General features: G+C 42.6%; 1 protein-coding gene across 5 annotated transcripts in view; it reads left to right on the top strand.

Moving 5' to 3' along the window:
- Positions 1–12,439, top strand: part of DRC7 (dynein regulatory complex subunit 7) — a 48,106-nt gene that overhangs the window by 31,546 nt on the left and 4,121 nt on the right. The gene's annotated exons all lie outside the window — the stretch shown is intronic.

The following is a 12,439-nucleotide window of genomic DNA, read 5'->3' on the forward strand; positions in this document are numbered from 1 at the left end:
GACAAAGAATTCATGTACATTACAAAACATATATAAAAGTATGTTCACATGTTTAACCCCTTAAGGACGCAGGACGTAAATGTACGTCCTGGTGAGGTGGTACTTAACGCACCAGGACGTACATTTACGTCCTAAGCATAACCGCGGGCATCGGAGCGATGCCCGTGTCATGCGCGGCTGATCCCGGCTGCTGATCGCAGCCAGGGACCCGCCGGCAATGGCCGACGCCCGCGATCTCGCGGGCGTCCGCCATTAACCCCTCAGGTGCCGGGATCAATACAGATCCCGGCATCTGCGGGAGTTCGCGATTAAAATGAACGATCGGATCGCCCGCAGCGCTGCTGCGGGGATCCGATCATTCATAACGCCGCACGGAGGTCCCCTCACCTTCCTCCGTGCGGCTCCCGGCGTCTTCTGCTCTGGTCTGTGATCGAGCAGACCAGAGCAGGAGATGACCGATAATACTGATCTGTTCTATGTCCTATACATAGAACAGATCAGTATTAGCAATCATGGTATTGCTATGAATAGTCCCCTATGGGGACTATTCAAGTGTAAAAAAAAATGTAAAAGTAAAAGTAAAAAAAAAGTGAAAAATCCCCTCCCCCAATAAAAAAGTAAAACGTCCATTTTTTCCTATTTTACCCCCAAAAAGCGTAAAAAACATTTTTTATAGACATATTTGGTATCGCCGCGTGCGTAAATGTCCGAACTATTAAAATAAAATGTTAATGATCCCGTACGGTGAACGGCGTGAACGAAAAAAAATTAAAAAAGTCCAAAATTCCTACTTTTTTAATACATTTTATTAAAAAAAAAATTATAAAAAATGTATTAAAAGTTTTTTATATACAAATGTGGTATCAAAAAAAAGTACAGATCATGGCGCAAAAAATGAGCCCCCATACCGCCGCTTATACGGAAAAATAAAAAAGTTATAGGTCATCAAAATAAAGGGATTATAAACGTACTAATTTGGTTAAAAAGTTTGTGATTTTTTTTAAGCGCAACAATAATATAAAAGTATATAATAATGGGTATCATTTTAATCGTATTGACCCTCAGAATAAAGAACACATGTCATTTTTACCAGAAATTGTACGGCGTGAAAACAAAACCTTCCAAAATTAGCAAAATTGCGTTTTTCGTTTTAATTTCCCCACAAAAATAGTGTTTTTTGGTTGCGCCATACATTTTATGATATAATGAGTGATGTCATTACAAAGGACAACTGGTCGCGCAAAAAACAAGCCCTCATACTAGTCTGTGGATGAAAATATAAAAGAGTTATGATTTTTAGAAGGCGAGGAGGAAAAAATGAAAACGTAAAAATGAAATTGTCTGAGTCCTTAAGGCCAAAATGGGCTGAGTCCTTAAGGGGTTAAAGGGGTTGTCCAGGATTAGGAAAACATAGCTTTTTTTTTCATCCAAAAACAGCGCCACCCTTGTCCTCTGGCTGTGTGTGGCCTTACAGCTCTACTACATTCACTAGAAGGAATTGAGTCCCAATCCCATACACAACAAGTGGACAGGGTTGGCACTGTTTCTGGAGATAAGCAGCTATGTTTTTCTAATCCTGGACAACCCATTTAAAGGAAAACTGTCAGCCTGTTCACCCACACTAAACCTTATACACTGGGTTATAGTGTGGGTGAACAGGATTCCATAGAGGGGTCACTTACTTAAATTGATTCAGTAGGTCTTGAGATATCAGCTTCCGAAGTTCCCATGCTGTAGTCAGGGAACTGCGCAGTGGAAGCGGGGGCCCGGCTGGCCGCTTTTGTCTCCTTCTGTCACCTCCTAATCCCACTCCCGCTATTTGAATATTCTTAGTCTTCAACTCCACGTCCTAGTGACAGGTAGTCACCAGTAATGTGAGCGCAGCGCTATCTCGGCAGAGCACATGTGCCGGAAGATTCTCCCCTGTTCTTACTTCATGATTAAAGGAGAACTCTAGAATTAAAAAATTGCCCCCCATACTGCTGGCAGTAAAAAAAAAAGATGTACATACCTTCCTCCTCTCCCCCGGGGCCTCCGGTAACCGCCTCCGGTCTCCGCCGTGATCCTCTTCCTGGTTGCTGGTGGTCAGCGAGTCATTCTGTGCTCAGCCAATCACCGGCTGCAGTGAAGTCCCCACTCGGCCGGCGACAGGCTGAGCGGCAGTTTGAGAACTCTTCAAGACACAAAATTCTTCACTGCACCGAAACCTGCTGCCGGGGCCGAAAACGTAACACTGCCGCTCAGCCTATCGCCGGCCGAGCCGGGGCTTCGCTGCGGCCGGTGATTGGCTGAGTGCAGTATGACTCGCCGACCACCAGGAAGAGGATCACGGCGGAGACCGGAGCCGGTTTACAGGAGGCCCCGAGGGAGCGGAGGAAGGTATGTACATCTTTATTTTTTTACTGCCAGCAGTATGGGGGACAATTTTTAGATCCTGGAGGTCTCCTTTAAATCTTCCGGCGCGAGAGCGATGCGCTCACATGACTGATGACTCCACGTCACTAGGACGTGAAGTTGAAGACTGAATATTCAAATAGCGGGGGCGGGATTAGGAGGTGACAGAGGGAGACAAAAGCCGCCAGCCGGGCCCCCGCCTCCACAGCGCAGTTCCCTGAATACAGCATAGGAACTTCGGAAGCTGATATCTCAGGACCTACTGAAGCAATTTAAGTAAGTGACCCCTCTATGGGATCCCCTCTAACTGGCCCGGAGCATCAAAAATGGCGCTCCTGGGCCTAGGCGGTAACAGGCTGGCGTTATTTAGGCTGGGGAGGGCCAGTAACAATGGTCCTCACCGACCCTGGTAATGTTAGGCTGTTGCTGCTTGGTTGGTATCTGGCTAATACTGAAAAAATTTGGGAACCACAAAACACACTTTTTATTTATAAAAAAAAATAAAAAAAATAAAAAACACATAGGGTTCCCCCTATTCTCAGTATCAGCCAGATACCAACCAAGCAGCAACAGGCTGATGTTACCAGGGTGGGCAAGGACCATTGTTACTGGCCCTCCCCAGCCTAAATAACGCCAGCCTGTTACCGCCTAGGCCCAGGAGCACCATTTTTGACACTCCGGGCCTGTTGGTACCGGCACCCCTGTGGCGGTGGGTACCGGGGTAATAATTGGGTGTTAGCGCTAGCTGATTTTTGGGCTAACGCTAAGCCCTGGCTTAGTAATGGATTCTGTCTATAAGACTGGCTTCCACTACTAAGCCTAAAAATTCAATTATAAAAAAACACAACACATTGAAAAAAAGATTTTATTTTAAAAAAAACACTCCCCCACAGCCCTCGTTAACCATTTTATTGAAATAAAAAAAAACGCTGGTCATCGTCGCAGTCCACCGAATCTGACGTAGTCCTCCGCATTCACGTATCTGAAATGAGAAGAAAAGAAAAACACGAAATATAGGTTAGTACATTTTTTGTGCTCTCCCCTGGGAAGAGCGCACATAATGCAGCGTGTTCCTAAACAGGGAGCCTCCAGTTGTTGCTCAACTACAACTCCCATCATGGGGGGCTGTAGTTAAGCAACAGCTGGAGGCACACTGGTTGCAAAACACTGAGAGTTTGTTACTTATCTCAGTGTTTACCAACCCGTGCGCCTCCAGCTGTTGCAAAACTACAACTCCCAGCAAGTACGGTTTTTCAGTGCATGCTGGGAGTTATAGTTTTGCAACAGCTGGAGGCACACAGGTAGGGAGACACTGAGTTAGGAAACAGACAATGTTTCCCAACTAGTGTGCGTCCAGTTGTTGCAAAACTACAACTCCCGGGATGCCCAGGCAGCCAAAGGGCATGCTGAGAGTTGTAGTTTTGCAACAACTGGAGGAGAACAGTTTGGTGACCACTGTGTAGTGGTGTCCAAACTGTAGCCCTCCAGATGTTGCAAAACTACAACTCTCAGCATGCCCAGACTGCCAAGGCATGCTGGGAATTACAGTTTGGCAACATCTGAAGGGCCAGATGTTACAGAACTACAACTCCCAGCATGCCTGGACTGTCTGGACATGCTGGGAGTTGTAGTTTTGCAACATCTGGAAGAGCACAGATTACAGTGGTCTCCAAACTGCGGCCCTCCAGATGTTGCAAAACTACAACTCCCAGCATGCCCAGACAGCCAAAGGCCCCCACGCCCCCCCTCCCTTGGTACGCTACAGATGCAATGCGGATCGCAGCAGATCTCCAGAATGATCTGCTGCGATCCGCATTTAAATTAAAAAGCCGGTGGTACATGCGGCTACTATATACACTGGCTTCTATATACACTGTCATAATTCATAATCCCCGCCGGGAGAGGGGAGCTCTGATTGGAGAATACCTATTGGCCAATCAGAGCTCCCCTCTCCCAGCGGCAGGGATTGTGAATTATGACAGTGTATACAGGAGCCGGTGGCAGCGCGATGTAGCCGCATGTGCCGCCGACTTTTACAGTTAATAAATGCGGATCGCAGCGGGTCACTGCAGAATGACCTGCTGCGATCTGCACCTCAGCCCCTGGACTATAACTCCCATCATGGGCAGAGTCTGTCCATGATGGGAGTTGCAGTCCTTACTGTGTGAAAATACACACTTTGGTACGTGTCCTCCAAGGTGGTGTATATTTGCACAAAAAAATGAGACTTGCGTTCTTTTTGTGCGTCCCCCCCCCCAAAAAAATGCAGTTAGTAAATCGATGTCTACAGGAAAAATAGCTCTACGGTACACCCGAAGGGTAATTAGGCAGAGGAGAAAGTAGCATCCGGCTCCCAGACTGGATAAAATACTGGCTTTATTGGAAAATATTAAAAACCAAACTAGAACATAATGTGGATAAGAACAAACGAAACGCAACCAACGCGTTTCGACCTGTTAACAAGTCTTAATCATGGTAAGTATAATGGACAAAAGATGCATCTTAAATACTGTGGTAACCGGTGACATCACATAGGGTTATTGGAAAATGTGGAGCTGGGAGGATGGAGAAAACCCGTAATGGAATGAACAACTAAAATAGATAGTAAATTAGACAAAAACTATATCATGTTCAAATGATTAATATATATAACTTAAGTCATGTCTATAATTAAGTCCAGACGGGAAGCGCGTGTCTAAACACAGTATCCAAAAAGCCTCTCGTCTGAACACGGCTTTACTCCAATCTCCACCTCTTCTGGGCGGGCGTACTCTTTCTATACCTGTCACTGAAATGTTCGGAACAATGCCTGCATGATGATCGATAATGTGTTTGGTGAAACCTGACACAGATCTACTGCCAATTCTGTTACTGTCGGGTATGTGTAAGTGTTCTTTGATCCTAACTTTGAGTTTTCTACTCGTACATCCTATGTATTGAAGGTTACAGGGTATGCAAATGATAGTATAAACAACATGATGTGTTTGACAATTAATGAAACTTTTTGCTAAAAATTCCTGTCCTGTGGTACATGAATGAAATTTGTCAGTATTAGGCATGTATTGGCAGACAGTACACCTTGGGTGGCTACATTTGTAACTGCCTTTACATGTGAGCCATGTATCAGTGTGGGGAGCTGTACTGAAATCACTGGGAGAAAGTTGATTATGCAGTGAACGTGCTTTGCGGGGTACTATCCGAACACCTTGCCGTACAATATCAGACATGGTTTTATCAAGATGTAATACTGGTAAGTGTTTGAGTATAATACGTTTGATATCTTGAAATTGTCTGGAAAATGGTGTGGTAAAGGTGGGAAGCGATTTAGTTTTAGATTGAATATGTTGTCTATCACAAAGATAGTGGTTAGCCGGTTTTGAATTAACAATGCTTTCTGCTCTATTTATGATGTATGGTTGATACCCTCTAGTAGATAGGCGTTTCCTAATATCCTTGCATGTCTCCCTGTATGTGTGTTGTTCAGACGATGCACGTCTTGCTCGTACAAATTCACCAATGGGTAGGTTACGTTTTACATGTTCGGGATGACAGCTTGATGAGTGAAGTAAACTGTTGCCTGCACAGGTTTTACGGAATAATTTAGTGTGAATAACATTTGATGTACAATCACCTCTCAGAGTAATGTCTAGAAAATTTGTTTGACTAGCTGAGATGCTGCCCGTAAAAACTAGTGACAGATCATTATTATTCAAAAATTTGAAAAAATCCTCCCCTTGTTCAGGGGTCCCCCTCCAAATCAGGAGAAGGTCGTCAATGTATCTCCCATACCAACCCACGAGGTGAATGAGTGGGTTGGCATGGGAGAACAGGACGACCTCCTCCCAATATGCCATGTATAGATTGGCTAACGAGGGGGAAAACTTCGAGCCCATCGGGCAACCGGTAACCTGTAAATAAAAAACAGAATCAAAACTGAAAAAATTGTGATGTAGCAAAAAATGTAAAACGTCCAATATAAACTGTTGCAAAGTTGATCCATAGGTACTGTACTTCTTAAGATGATAGGATATGGCTTCTATTGCTCGATCATGAGGGATGCATGTATAGAGAGCAGTGATGTCACAAGACATCCAACTGTCTTCATTGGTCCATTCACGGAGTCTCATGGCTTGTAGTAGGCTCTTAGTGTCCTTAATGAATCCCTTTGTCCTGGATACCAATGGCTGTAGCATCCCGTCCAGCCATGCACTAAGTCGTTCTAGGAGAGAATCTATGCCCGCAACTATGGGCCTCAAAGGCGGTGGAAACTTGTCTTTGTGTAGCTTGGGTAAAGCATGGAACACCGGACACTTCGTGAACGGAGGTACAAGATAATCTGCTTGCCTCTTAGTGATAATGGACAGTGCTGCACCTTCTTCTACCAACCGTGATAGTTTACTCTTGATGGTATTGGTTGGATCGTGTGTCAAACGTCGATAGGTGTGTGTGTCATTTAACATGTTCAGCACCAATTTGTTATAGAGTGAAGAATCTAACACTGCAACGGAGCCTCCTTTGTCGGATTGACGTATGGTAAGTAGTTTATTATTAGATAATTCTTTAAGGGCTTGACGTTGTTGAAATGTGAGGTTATGATGTTTGATGCTAGATGTTTGTTGATACAATTTTTTGAGGTCTTCTTCTACTCTGGTTTGAAAAATGTCCATGCCCTCTGACCGGGATTGGATTGGGTAGAAATCAGGATTTTTGGTTGAAAAAGAATTAAACGTATTTTCAATGGTGTTAATGCATAAATTTGCTTCCAGTTGTAGGTCCGTCAGAATTTGTGTGTTTACATGTTCTTGAAAGTTACTATATAGGGGTAGACCTTCTTGTCCCACATTATTTAAGGGATCCGCGGTTCCCGAATTGTCCGGTGTTTCAGTATTGTCCTCTGCAAAAAAATGTTTCTTTACTGTAAGGAGACGTACAAACTTGTTGACATCCAACAAAGTACTATAAAAATCAAAATTGCACGATGGTACAAAACTTAAACCCTTCTCCAAAACCTCAATCTGTGCTTGGCTCAAAATTTGTGCAGACAAGTTAATTACTGAAGAGTTGGTTACTTCGAGCCCATCGGGCAACCGGTAACCTGTAAATAAAAAACAGAATCAAAACTGAAAAAATTGTGATGTAGCAAAAAATGTAAAACGTCCAATATAAACTGTTGCAAAGTTGATCCATAGGTACTGTACTTCTTAAGATGATAGGATATGGCTTCTATTGCTCGATCATGAGGGATGCATGTATAGAGAGCAGTGATGTCGAGTAGAAAACTCAAAGTTAGGATCAAAGAACACTTACACATACCCGACAGTAACAGAATTGGCAGTAGATCTGTGTCAGGTTTCACCAAACACATTATCGATCATCATGCAGGCATTGTTCCGAACATTTCAGTGACAGGTATAGAAAGAGTACGCCCGCCCAGAAGAGGTGGAGATTGGAGTAAAGCCGTGTTCAGACGAGAGGCTTTTTGGATACTGTGTTTAGACACGCGCTTCCCGTCTGGACTTAATTATAGACATGACTTAAGTTATATATATTAATCATTTGAACATGATATAGTTTTTGTCTAATTTACTATCTATTTTAGTTGTTCATTCCATTACGGGTTTTCTCCATCCTCCCAGCTCCACATTTTCCAATAACCCTATGTGATGTCACCGGTTACCACAGTATTTAAGATGCATCTTTTGTCCATTATACTTACCATGATTAAGACTTGTTAACAGGTCGAAACGCGTTGGTTGCGTTTCGTTTGTTCTTATCCACATTATGTTCTAGTTTGGTTTTTAATATTTTCCAATAAAGCCAGTATTTTATCCAGTCTGGGAGCCGGATGCTACTTTCTCCTCTGCCTAATTGCCGCACCTGGGAACACGGCCCTTGCTTCACTCCGAGTCTTCCAACTGGAGAGGTGTGTTACCATATACACGATCTGGGTCTGAGAACTACAACGGTGAGCTGAATCTTTCTATATTTCCCTGTGATATCTACGTCTTCCGTGTTGGATTCGTGCTAGCCGTATCTCTATTATAACCATTCCAGTGTCATATTACCTGGTTGTGCAATATATATATGAACGTTGGTAACCACTTACATCTATCAATATAATATAATCATATCCAAACTATGTCGATACAAACGAATGATATGGATGCATCTGAACCTGCAATATCCACAATACCGACTATACCTGACTTCTCCACACTAAACAGTACTCTACATCAAGCCAGAGTGGCAAATGTTTTTTCTGGGGAAGAAAACGCCACGTGCGTCTTTGATCTTAAAAGACTCATGTGGGATCTTGAAACTTTGAAATCACAACAATTAAGGGTATGGTGGGATGCCACCACTCTGTCTCAATACATAGATAAGTGCATGATCCCGAGAGGGTTATGCATTCGAAAAAAATCTACTATTATATATGATGATGACTTCTCTAAGAGGTGGAATGAAGCCCTCACCAGGTGTTCGACAGAATTAATGAAACTCATAGTAGAAAAGGAAGAACTCAAACTTGCTGATCTTGAGTCCAGCATCAATAAGATTATGGTATCCATGGAACCATACAAAAATGAGGTGGATTTTGAAGCCCTCCAGAACAAAATGAATGAACACCTACAAAAGCTGGAAGACACGGTTACAAATATCAAAAAGGTGAAATTTAACCGCGATCTGAAGGATTATTCCACCAATACGGTATATGACTGGCACATCAAAAGACAATCCAGACCCAGATCAATACTGAGAAATCCTCACTCCCAGAACACCTCACATTATAATAAAAAGAACGTCAGTTTTAGTTCATCTGAAAATGAGGCAACAGATTATGGAACGGAGAGTGAAGGAGAGATATATGATAATCATAATGGGCCCATGAGAGGAAATGTTTCCCAGCAGCAACAACCGGCAAAAAACGGGAAACCGCAACCACCACCAACAAACACGAAAACGCAACATGTGAACAGGGATTATACACAAAATACAAGAGGAGACGCAGGAGGCACCGGGCAGGGAGGAAACACAAGAACCATATACAAAAGAGTGAACAAGTATCAACAGAAATACAAGTAACCAACTCTTCAGTAATTAACTTGTCTGCACAAATTTTGAGCCAAGCACAGATTGAGGTTTTGGAGAAGGGTTTAAGTTTTGTACCATCGTGCAATTTTGATTTTTATAGTACTTTGTTGGATGTCAACAAGTTTGTACGTCTCCTTACAGTAAAGAAACATTTTTTTGCAGAGGACAATACTGAAACACCGGACAATTCGGGAACCGCGGATCCCTTAAATAATGTGGGACAAGAAGGTCTACCCCTATATAGTAACTTTCAAGAACATGTAAACACACAAATTCTGACGGACCTACAACTGGAAGCAAATTTATGCATTAACACCATTGAAAATACGTTTAATTCTTTTTCAACCAAAAATCCTGATTTCTACCCAATCCAATCCCGGTCAGAGGGCATGGACATTTTTCAAACCAGAGTAGAAGAAGACCTCAAAAAATTGTATCAACAAACATCTAGCATCAAACATCATAACCTCACATTTCAACAACGTCAAGCCCTTAAAGAATTATCTAATAATAAACTACTTACCATACGTCAATCCGACAAAGGAGGCTCCGTTGCAGTGTTAGATTCTTCACTCTATAACAAATTGGTGCTGAACATGTTAAATGACACACACACCTATCGACGTTTGACACACGATCCAACCAATACCATCAAGAGTAAACTATCACGGTTGGTAGAAGAAGGTGCAGCACTGTCCATTATCACTAAGAGGCAAGCAGATTATCTTGTACCTCCGTTCACGAAGTGTCCGGTGTTCCATGCTTTACCCAAGCTACACAAAGACAAGTTTCCACCGCCTTTGAGGCCCATAGTTGCGGGCATAGATTCTCTCCTAGAACGACTTAGTGCATGGCTGGACGGGATGCTACAGCCATTGGTATCCAGGACAAAGGGATTCATTAAGGACACTAAGAGCCTACTACAAGCCATGAGACTCCGTGAATGGACCAATGAAGACAGTTGGATGTCTTGTGACATCACTGCTCTCTATACATGCATCCCTCATGATCGAGCAATAGAAGCCATATCCTATCATCTTAAGAAGTACAGTACCTATGGATCAACTTTGCAACAGTTTATATTGGACGTTTTACATTTTTTGCTACATCACAATTTTTTCAGTTTTGATTCTGTTTTTTATTTACAGGTTACCGGTTGCCCGATGGGCTCGAAGTTTTCCCCCTCGTTAGCCAATCTATACATGGCATATTGGGAGGAGGTCGTCCTGTTCTCCCATGCCAACCCACTCATTCACCTCGTGGGTTGGTATGGGAGATACATTGACGACCTTCTCCTGATTTGGAGGGGGACCCCTGAACAAGGGGAGGATTTTTTCAAATTTTTGAATAATAATGATCTGTCACTAGTTTTTACGGGCAGCATCTCAGCTAGTCAAACAAATTTTCTAGACATTACTCTGAGAGGTGATTGTACATCAAATGTTATTCACACTAAATTATTCCGTAAAACCTGTGCAGGCAACAGTTTACTTCACTCATCAAGCTGTCATCCCGAACATGTAAAACGTAACCTACCCATTGGTGAATTTGTACGAGCAAGACGTGCATCGTCTGAACAACACACATACAGGGAGACATGCAAGGATATTAGGAAACGCCTATCTACTAGAGGGTATCAACCATACATCATAAATAGAGCAGAAAGCATTGTTAATTCAAAACCGGCTAACCACTATCTTTGTGATAGACAACATATTCAATCTAAAACTAAATCGCTTCCCACCTTTACCACACCATTTTCCAGACAATTTCAAGATATCAAACGTATTATACTCAAACACTTACCAGTATTACATCTTGATAAAACCATGTCTGATATTGTACGGCAAGGTGTTCGGATAGTACCCCGCAAAGCACGTTCACTGCATAATCAACTTTCTCCCAGTGATTTCAGTACAGCTCCCCACACTGATACATGGCTCACATGTAAAGGCAGTTACAAATGTAGCCACCCAAGGTGTACTGTCTGCCAATACATGCCTAATACTGACAAATTTCATTCATGTACCACAGGACAGGAATTTTTAGCAAAAAGTTTCATTAATTGTCAAACACATCATGTTGTTTATACTATCATTTGCATACCCTGTAACCTTCAATACATAGGATGTACGAGTAGAAAACTCAAAGTTAGGATCAAAGAACACTTACACATACCCGACAGTAACAGAATTGGCAGTAGATCTGTGTCAGGTTTCACCAAACACATTATCGATCATCATGCAGGCATTGTTCCGAACATTTCAGTGACAGGTATAGAAAGAGTACGCCCGCCCAGAAGAGGTGGAGATTGGAGTAAAGCCGTGTTCAGACGAGAGGCTTTTTGGATACTGTGTTTAGACACGCGCTTCCCGTCTGGACTTAATTATAGACATGACTTAAGTTATATATATTAATCATTTGAACATGATATAGTTTTTGTCTAATTTACTATCTATTTTAGTTGTTCATTCCATTACGGGTTTTCTCCATCCTCCCAGCTCCACATTTTCCAATAACCCTATGTGATGTCACCGGTTACCACAGTATTTAAGATGCATCTTTTGTCCATTATACTTACCATGATTAAGACTTGTTAACAGGTCGAAATGCGTTGGTTGCGTTTCGTTTGTTCTTATCCACATTATGTTCTAGTTTGGTTTTTAATATTTTCCAATAAAGCCAGTATTTTATCCAGTCTGGGAGCCGGATGCTACTTTCTCCTCTGCCTAATTGCCGCACCTGGGAACACGGCCCTTGCTTCACTCCGAGTCTTCCAACTGGAGAGGTGTGTTACCATATACACGATCTGGGTCTGAGAACTACAACGGTGAGCTGAATCTTTCTATATTTCCCTGTGACACCCGAAGGGTGACATCTTTAGAAAAAGTTCCACCAAAAAAGACGCACAAAAAGAACGCAGAAAATATCATTGCGCAAGATTTTGCGCAAG

This window comes from Hyla sarda, chromosome 6 (assembly GCF_029499605.1).
Source record: "Hyla sarda isolate aHylSar1 chromosome 6, aHylSar1.hap1, whole genome shotgun sequence".
Lineage (NCBI taxonomy): Eukaryota > Metazoa > Chordata > Amphibia > Anura > Hylidae > Hyla > Hyla sarda.